The sequence below is a fragment of the Coturnix japonica genome, chromosome 2, assembly GCF_001577835.2.
Source record: "Coturnix japonica isolate 7356 chromosome 2, Coturnix japonica 2.1, whole genome shotgun sequence".
NCBI lineage: Eukaryota > Metazoa > Chordata > Aves > Galliformes > Phasianidae > Coturnix > Coturnix japonica.
The window spans coordinates 124,132,242-124,142,434 of record NC_029517.1 but is presented as its reverse complement, the minus strand read 5'-3'; the positions used below and the strand labels follow the sequence as shown (position 1 = coordinate 124,142,434).

Here is a 10,193-nt window from a genome sequence, read left to right as displayed (position 1 = left end):
ATGAGCTTTCGTTTTCCCTGCTCATTCTTTTTTTAATGATACCCAGATATTATTATCATCTTTTAAAAATCTATGTTCTGTCAAGGCCACCTTAGTTCTTCAGAGCACTGTTCCCAGTCACAGTATAGGCCTAGTGTACCCTGTCATCATACTGGGGCTGCAGAGCAATTAAAATGTTCTGAATTCAATCCATTTGCTTTGAGAACCAATGTCTTCAGGGACTAACTGCTTTTTTTGGAATTTCTTTTTTTGGAAGCTTGCTTATGTGAGCTGAATAAGGTACAAATGCACATACTGATGAAGTTGTGGGTGCCCTATTCCTGGAGGTGTTCAAGGTCAGGCTGGATGGGGCCCTGGCAGTCCAATCTGCTGAGTGGTAAGCTTGCCAATGGCACAGGGGTTGGAACTGTATGAACTTAAATGTTCCCACCAGCCTGAGTTGTGATGTCACTATGGTGTGATTCTGTGATGACTCATTTGCGTTCACCTGGATGGTGGCTGTTGGACACACACTGTGCTGGTTCCTTGGTACTGTCCTTACACCTCTCAGCGGTTCACATGCCATCAGTTCACAACTGAACCAGGTTTGTACCCAGTCATTTCATTGTTAAAATAATTGACTTCAGCAGGAAGCTGAACGATTTGACAATCTGTTTGCGAACAAATTAGGAGGATAATTTTCTCTCTTTCCCTTTGTTTCCCTTGTGTGTTGTCTGATTCATAAGTTGTCATCAAAACCCTGCACTCTACCTGCTCACGGAGTTCTCATTTCCTAAGAATTTAAAAGCCACTAAAGAACAGTCACACACTGTTATTTCAATTTTATGTTTAGTGCAGTAGAGACTGAAATGCATGGCTTTCCCCCCAGAAATTTATTATCTCATTGTAAAAGTGAAGTTGAGTGAATGGAACTATTGGTTAAAAATGAGGGGAAAAGGATTTCAACAACAAAATCAGAAAATTACTTAATTGAAGTGAGAAGCTGCCAGCTCCCCCTGGAAGCCAGCTGGAAGCCATCTCTGCTCTGTAATGGAGTGGTAGGTCTCCGACAGGGTCCTGGTGCCTCCTCCTACATCCTCCTTCCAGAGGTCTGACTTGTGCATGGCTGTGCATGGTGGTTTGTGCCTGATGGCTCCCAGCCATATTAGGCTGCTGCTGTGTAGCTTGTGGGGCCAAGAGAATTGGCTCTTCTTAGTCTCTGAGTTGCCAGCTCCCTCCTCTATGTAAAATGTAAAAGATGTTTCCCAGCTTTAGTCAAAGCTTCCAAGACAACCTCAGTGGATGAAACTTAATGTGGTGACAAAAGTATCAATTTTCACCATGCCCTTATCTTTAAAATTCTTGAATTCTGGGATTCTGGAAACTAGTGAACTTGGTTAAAATACAGAGCATCATATTACTGTAAACCCTCTTTTACTCTAGCTGGAAGAAAAGCTTCAGAGAGAAAGAGGCAAAGGGAAAGAAGTCAACCTTCTTCCGTCTGGAAAAAATAAACTGTTAGGTGGGTTAAAAATTGTATGGACCACCAGGATCAAAGGGCCCAAGGTCCATTTGGTGAGTAAGAATTGAAGCACCAGCCTCAGAGTGGTGACAGTAGCAGCTCAATATTGACATTGATGTTGGTCATATTGTCAGCAATGCATGAGGAGGGAGAGCACATTCTTAGTGAATATATAGAGAGAACTAAATTAAAGGGAGGAATCAATGAGCTACATGGAAAAGATTCAGCTCTGAAGGACTGTGAAGAATTCTCAGGACTGTCTTACTCCTGAAAAAAAAAAAAACAAAACAGAAAACTTAGAAAGTTCAACAAGGAAGGTTGTGAAGTTCTACACACAGAAAAGAATATCCTCTGTATCAGCATAGCCAAGGACCTGACTGGATGAAAAACCACCCTTCTTAAAAGAACACAGAGGTGTGATTGACACTAAGCTGATATGTTCAATATAAATGCATTTAGACTAGAAATAAGGAAAACTGCTCTCTGGGATCCAGTCAAGATAACTCACCCAAGATGAAGAGATTCTCTATCCTTCTTCAGTTATCACCAGATACTCAGCTGTGAGGTCTCCTGTTCAAGTGGCTCTACTCCAGAGCAGAATACCCAGGATGGTTTAAGCCTTGAGCGGAAGCTACAACCCTTGAGAACCCATGCTCTAGTGAAGAGGTGGCTTCAGGTGGTTGACTAGCAGCCAAAAGCTGCTCAGCAAGGAGTTACACAGATCATAGAACTACAGAATCATAGAATGTTCCCAATTGGAAGGGACCCATAAGGATCACTGGGTCCAACTCTTGGCTTCATACAAAACCACCCAAAAATCAGACCTTGAAGCTAAGAGCATTGTCTAAATGCTTCTTGAACTCCAGCAAGCTTGGTGCCATAACATTGCCCCAGAGAGCCTCTTCCAGTGCCTGACCACCCTCTTGGTGATGATGGAGCCAAACCACTCTGTGATATAGTAGAAGGAATTACAGCAGTCAATACCAGTAAATGCTTTTGGGAAGTTCAGTTTGAGCATGAGCAAAAAGCAGGAGGTCAGTACAGCACTGGAGTGAAGATATGGGGCTGGGGCAGTCATTGTCCTTGGATGATCTGAAGCACTGGTTAGATAAAACCATAACACACCTGACCTGATGTTGGTTAAAACTGTGCTTTGAAAGGAGTGCTGAATTAGGGACCACTGCATGTTCCCTCAGGCCAGAGTTTCTATAAATCTAAGACAAGCTTTACAAGAATAATTTGTTCTTTTACACTGGAGAAATTACACATCACTTAAACTTGTTTCTTCTGTAGTATCCCAGTATTTAGCTTTCTGAGGTCTTTGAGAACTGGAAAAGAATCAGACACAGAGAAAAATTCCCTGTGTGAAGGATCAGTATTATAACTAAATTAAAAGAAAATCTGATTTCTCTTAACTTATTTCTGTGTCAAGAATTGTGAAAACCACCATGAATGATTACCTGAATATATATATATATGTATGCACAGACCTACAAATTGTTATATTTAGGCATATAAATAACTAGGTCAAGTAAAATGGTGTGAAACTGATCAGGAAGGTTTCAAGTTTGACTCTGGCTGAGCTCTTAACTGTCTATGTTCCCAGCAGGACTTGTTGGCTGTCCAGCAGGTTGGAAAGTCAAGCCACTTTATTTGCCTACTTAGTATCTGAGATTTGATCTTGCACTTAATGAAGCCAGTGGTAAAGCTCTGCCAAGAAAAGATGTGGCTTTTCCTGCTTTACCTTTTAGCCCAGCTGGACTTTGTCCCATTGCTTTAGCTTGTGTGTAAAATGAATCTATAATGATTATATAATTATGATATCTAATGAATAATAGTCAATATTATTATTAACAACAATCCATAAGTTAGTTATGATTTTATAATAAATGAATATATAAGTATGATTATTCAGTTTTTGCAGTTTTATAACTGTTTTAAATTCTATAGTAGCAAAAAATTCATAGCCATGTGGTCTCAGATTGTGGGACAGAGGTATACTGAAGAGTTAATGATTTCTGAAACAGGGAGTAGGGAAAGGTAATGGGGAGAAAGGGGGTGAAACCTGGCCAAGGGATGGGGCACAGGGATGTGATGTGCATAGAGCTCAAACAGAGAAACTATTGCTCTGAAACAACTCTCTGAGGAAAATTGAAGGATTCAAGGTGTGTTAAAGGATTTGTGACCACAAACAAATATTTATGTACAATCTGGAGGAAGGAATTCTGTTCTTTTGCATATCGTAACCTAGTAATTATAGGTGCTTCTCTACATTTGCTGGAACTAATTCACATATAATAGCACATTGCAGATTTTCACAGGGATCTTGTGAAATACCCTGCAGTATTGGATTGTGCCTATTGCATTTTGGTGTTTAGTGCTGGCTGTAGGAGCTTAACCTAGACATTTGCTGGTGGTTACTGAACACAAGCGCTTGTGACATTTCTGGATGTGCTGTGGATCTCCTCTGGAAGAGCAGATCTACTCTGCATATTTTGCATGTTGGATGGGAAGAGACAAAAGGACTGAGAGTGTCCAGGACAGGCTCTGGCCAGGCACAATGCCTGTCAATGGGGCTGCACTGCTTCACATGGGCTGAGTACTTGGCACAGGCTGCGGTGTGGCCATTGTTTGCAATGAATGGCTTCTTCATGCTCACCCGTCTGCAGCGGCTATTTTTAATCCCAGATCCTAACATGCTGGTTTTAGAATAGTGCTTGTCTCAAATGTGAAAAAAACCACAGAGCAAGAGACTAAAGGGCTGTTTTGAAAAAGGTCCGGAAGGGAAGCCACACAGACTGGAAAGCTGCCCCACTAAACCCAGCTTTAAAGAATAAACTGAGACATCTCCTAAAGAAAAGGGAATGCTCCTTTTGAAGGCTGCCAGCCAGAGTCATGGACTCAAGGCAGGGTCAGATGCTGGGGCTGATCCCAATTATTTACACCAGTGTTACATTTTAATCGTAAACTTGTTAGCACTAGATTTTCTTGACCTAGAGGAATACAATACAAATAATAGCAAACAAGTTATGAAAAGCTGACTAACACTAGCAGCTTCTCTGGAATAGGTTGCCCAAAGAAGTTGGGGATATTCCATCCCTAGAGATATTCAGGACCAAGTTGGATGGGGCCTGGGCAGACTGATCTGATGGGTGGCAGCCCTGCCCATGGCAGGGGATTAAAACTAGGTGATCTGTAATGTCTGCTCCAATTTAAGCCATTTTGTGATTCATTGACTATGCTCTGCCGGAGTCACAAGGATAAAGCTGTAATCTGTGCACAACTTGTGCATAAGAGAAATTCTGCAGTGTATGTAGTAGATATGAAACAACAGTGGTTCTGGCAAAGACATGTTTTGAAACTGCATGGCTTACTCTGTCCTCTTGGTCAGGAAGCCCTCCTTAAAGAGTCTGTAGGCACCTTTACTTCATTACTTTTTATTAAAAACTGATTACTGTTTCACACCTTTGCAAAAGACTGTGAAATTCCAGCTCTGCTTGAAAGTATCTGGGCTATAGCAAGGTGAGACTGTCTGAATAGAGAAACACATTGGTAATATCTAGTTCTGCTCAATCGTTAATTTAACAGCTCCACCCAACTGAAGGGTGTAATCCTCAGAGATGTAGTTTTTCTCAGGTATCTTATTTCTTTTAGAAATCAGTGGCTAAACATGCAGTGATATTTGCAAAAAGGGATTTTGCTTACTTTGAAAGGATAACTTGGCTGAAAGACATATTTACATCTGAAATAAGCTTTTCTACGTACAGTAAAGGAGGCTTTGGCCACCAGTACTTACAAACAGTGTTAACAAAGAGTATCAGCCACAGTCAGTTGGGTAACTCAGTATGACATGACCATACCCATGAGCTCATTTTGTTTCTCTTTACTTAAGTCCGTAGAGATTTTTGTGTGTGAAATTCACAAAGAAGGTAGAATAACCTACACAGTATCATGCAGACATTCCTGCTTACAAGTGCCTTTTGTCATTAAAGAATTTGCCCCTTCCCTTACAGCTTTTCTTCCCATGGGGTTCCATCTGATTTTTCACCCCTAAAGTGCCACAGTACTGTTAGTCCAGTATTTTGATGTCCTGACTTAAGATACTGCTACATTTTATATTAAGAAGAATTATTTTTTTACACCTTGTTCTAAGGAGCACTGTGGTAAACACTTCAAGGAGATGTGGAGAATAATTCTACAACTGCTGTCTTAAAAAATGAAAGATCTTTCCTCCTTGCTACCTGAAGTAAAGAAGGTATGATTGAAAGTCTGTGGGAATCACAAACCCTTTCCTTTGTCTTCAGTGGACTTTGATTTAGGCTCTCAGAGTGTCCATTACACTTTTATTACCCTTTCTGGACACATAAAACTTTACTTTTATTGTTTAAGAAAAAAATAATCATGAATGACTTTAACATTGACTAGGAAGAGTCATTGACCTGAGCCAAGTGTAGTGTAGCTCAGGGGCTCAAAGCAAATCCCCACAGCCCCATCTTCCACTCCACTTTATGAAGCTTTCCTGAGCAGTCACTGTGCCAGCCCTGGCTCACATGTGGGGAACTGCAGCATGAGCAGAATTGCTCAGAGGCTGTGAATGTGGATTATATCTTGCATTGGGATTGTACCTAGAAATCAAAGTCATAGATCTCACCATGTACACTGCCAGCAGGCACTATCAATCCTACTATCTATGGCTTGTCGACCCACCTCAGAAGGATGCTGGCTGCACTCTGCCTCCCATCAGAGGTCTGCTTGGAAGACAGGCTCAGACCCCTATAATTTATACTAGGGCTATAAGGTTTAACACATTTCCCTTCTGTCCCTAATAAAGGAAAGCTGTGATCAGGGTCTGAGGGAAAACCTACACACACCTTATAAAAAGCTGTATTCTGCTCTGTTCCTGAAACACCATAGAACAACTTCTGGTAACAGTGAGAGCAGGGATGGGCTCAGAATAAACACCCTATCAAAAGTATTCCAGGTCACTGCAGGTGGTCATGTCTTTGGGTGTGAGAATCATCAAAATAAAAGTGCCAAAGATCTTGCAAAAAATCTCAAAACAAAGCTTAAATCAATGGACAAATCTCATCATAGACACACATTTCTGTTTGGTAAAAACTTGCACAAGGGCTTGTGGGGTAAATAAGTTGCTGTGTTAACCAGATTCTGAGTCTCTTTATGTCATAGAGGGCTTTTCTCTGCAGCATCCCACTGACAAGCTGGCTTTACTTTCATCCAGAATGGACTGGCTGATCTGTTGAATGGTGATTTATAAGCATGGTGGAGAGCTACAGTGTTAACTAGATTGTACCAGCTCCTGATGGATGCTCACAGGTTAGGTCTCCAAAATCAGTGCCTCTTATCTATCATCCTTACATGCATGTGCATTCATATTGATGTTTATGCATCTGGTCTTGAAGTGCTGCAAGACTGCTGAGCATATTTTGGGAAGATTAATCATATAGTTCCAAATCTTCACTGTTGAAAAAGTGGAAGTAAATTAAATGTCTCCTCTGCATTTTTTGTTTGTTCGACAATGGCTGGGAGCATTCAGTTAATATCTATAGGTCACTGTATCCCTGGATTGAGAAATATCTTTCCTTTTTCTCCCTTGATCTTTCACTGGTACTCTGGTACTTTTAGAGCTTGTCTGAAGTGTTAATTAAGACGTGTTTTTTAAAGTATTAACCTTCTCATTTTGGAGTCTTATACACTTAACGATTTTTCTTATGAGTGTCCCAGCAAGTACGGTGCATGTATTGACTTTCAGCAGGAGCCAAGCACAGAGCTGTGCTAACATATCAGATACATATTTAAACGTACAGGTCCAGCCTTCTGTCATGCTACCTTTCAAAACCTCCAGGCTTTTCATCTCGTCTGTTCACCATCTGGGGCTGATAGGATGGAGAAAACAGAGCTTGGCGGAAGGTAGCGTGGCCTTTCAAGTGGATAGAGTCAGGAAGCAGTGAGCACCCAGACTGTGCAATCACACAAAGGCCCTTTAATGGTCCTATCAAACACCATTTGGGCAGGTTGAGCTAGAGATCACCCTGATCCTGGCTCTGAATGAACAGATGATTCTGGGAAAGGAGCAGCCTGAAATTGCATGACCCCAAGAGCTGGGTTTTGCATGATGTGATCAAAGCTGTCTCCTAATTATGCCCTTCCCAACACTTTGACCGAATATAACAAATCTATTCAACCTGTGAAGAGTGAATGAGAAAGAGATTTTCACCTGCTTAAGGAGTTTGGGAAAAAGTACTTGGTTGTATGTGTTATGGTTCAAAGCTGGCTCAAAGTTCTGTTCTTTGTTGAGGGGTGGAGGTGCCGCATCCTGCCCTTTGATGGCTTCTGCATCTAGCTCTTCCCATTATTTCACTAAGACACATGAGCTTGGTTACCCCGCTTTTATCTGTGCTAAATATAAATGGAAAAACAAACTGAACGCAGAAAGGTAAATAAAGAACAGGAAGTGTAAGACAGACCTCTTGAGACTCTCAGTATTCCCACATGTTTTGTGTTACAAACCAGCAGGCCAGCACTGGCCTGCCACACAGGTGGAAATGGTGTGTGGAGGCTGCTGAGCACTGGATATTTACCCTGTATCAAATGACAGAAAGGGCTGAGTGAAACACCATTGTGCTGAGGCACTGTGAAAGGCTGCAAGGTTTCCAGTGTTCCCTGAATTTCTCTAGGGTGGGCTGGTGTTTGTATAGTTGCCTGCAGTAGGAAAACATAAGGGCACTGGTTCTAACTACTAAGAGAAATCTATCTTTATGTTGCTGGTAAGCAGAGTTGCTACTGAGGTCTGTTGAACTTTTATTACTGGGTAAGAAATCTTATGGGCTAATTATTAAAATGGATGCGACTTGTGATGAACAGCTCTCCATGCCATCTAGAAAGAGAGGCAATGTGTGGCGCTACACCCACTGATGCAGCTGGACAAAGCAAATGAGGTGAACTTCATTTTGCTACAGGACCATCCAATGCTTTGTTGTTAAATTTCAAGGTAGACCCGGCCTGCAGAAACTCGGTTGCTGGAGAGATGGACAGATGAGTTTGTTATTGTGGAACAGTGGAAGATTTTCAATGGCTGCAGAGATTTTCAGACCTTGAAAAGACCTGAGGGAAAAGGCAGCAGGAGTGATTCACTGTGTTGCTGGAAGCTTTAGTCATTTCCCAGAATCCGATCAGCTTCCAGAGAGATGGCAAAAGCTTTCAGTGTTGAGCAGCTGTGGGCCTCCAAAAGTTAATGAAGCTCAGACTTTGTCACACTCAGAATCTTACACAAAACTTACAAGTTCATTCAGGCTTATTAATTGCAGAGAAGGGCTGTAAAGTAGAGTAAAGCTTTAAAGTGAAGAGCACGCCCTTGGCTATTTCCCTTCTGTTGGCGAAGTGTCTCTCTGTGTCTCTCTATTTACGTGAATATGCTTATAGACACTCCTGCTGCTTCAGCTAACTATAATAGATAAAGGAAAAGATGAGGACCCAGGTGTTGGACTTGATGACCCTTATGAGTACATCTCAATTCATGATATTCTATGATTCTATGCTTTTTTTTCCCCCAAGAAAGAAGGGGAATGGATAAGTAAGGTGAGATTCACCTCAGCTGGTTGCAGATAGCCACAAGTGAGTTGCTGTACAATGATCTGATGCTGTACATCCCCTCAGATGTCATGGTGAAAAAGGGTAGGGCCACCCTGTGCATCTATGTGTATCACCTTTCAGCATCAACACTAGCTGGAAGGTACATGATTCTCTTACATCTGAGGAGACAAATGCCACCTTCAGGGACTTGCCCAGCATGTCACAGTGTGTGAGAGCCAAGAGATGAGCAGAGTGTTCTTAGGAGCAAAACCAGAGCTTTTAGTATCCATCTCCTCTGTGTTCATTGTCCTCTCTGTAAGTCAGCTGCAGTAAGAAGCTCCAGTGACAGGTTCCTGGTTCTCTAGCAAATTGTGCCACAGATCTGAACTCCCAGATTGCAATAGGAAGCAAAGTTTTGGGTGTGAGTGTTCAGTCTACATGCGCAGCTTGGGGTGAGGCAGGATGGAGAAGGATGAATCACTACACAGATAACCAGTAGTTGCATCATAAGTAGATGAAAATATATCATTTTAGACATCCTCATGTTGGCATAAAATTGATCCAGATCAGGAACTGAAATTGTATATGCTGATTTGCATTTGGCTTGTTCCTCAGAACAGTGCTGGGAAGACAAAGAGAGTGTTCCAGGAAATGTCCATGTGAGTTTGCCTTTTTTATCATTGCTCCTCTTTCTCTGTGGTGCATTCCCCCCCCCCCCCGATTCTTTCAGAAGCTGTGTGTAGTACATGCTGTTCACATTACATGAACTATAGATTGGTAGGATCACTGCATGCAGTCATTGCTCCTGGTAGTACACCACTGAGGAGTTCACACACAGCACAGAGCTCTCTGTTCACTTTCATGAATGGACTGTCTGCAAAGAGCATTTATCACTTTTCAGGTGACTGGAGATGGAATTTTACCACTTCTGTGCGAAATCTAGAAAAATGTTTGTATATTTCAAATAGTGTTCTCCTTTCAATATATTTGATACTTGGTTTCTTCTTAGCTTTCACTGATGGGAAAATTTCTTGAGTTTAATACACAATTACTTTCTTTGACTCCTCTGTCAATGGTGCCTGAGTAGACAAGGCAAGTGCTT

General features: G+C 41.7%; 1 long non-coding RNA gene across 1 annotated transcript in view; it reads left to right on the top strand.

The window, feature by feature from the left end:
- The first annotated feature begins 492 nt into the window (after positions 1-492).
- The window catches only part of LOC107310486, a 44,804-nt gene continuing 35,103 nt past the window's right edge, over positions 493-10,193 (top strand). The window contains exon 1 of the long non-coding RNA XR_001553608.2: positions 493-584. This is a non-coding gene — a long non-coding RNA (uncharacterized LOC107310486). The remainder of the gene's footprint in view (positions 585-10,193) is intronic.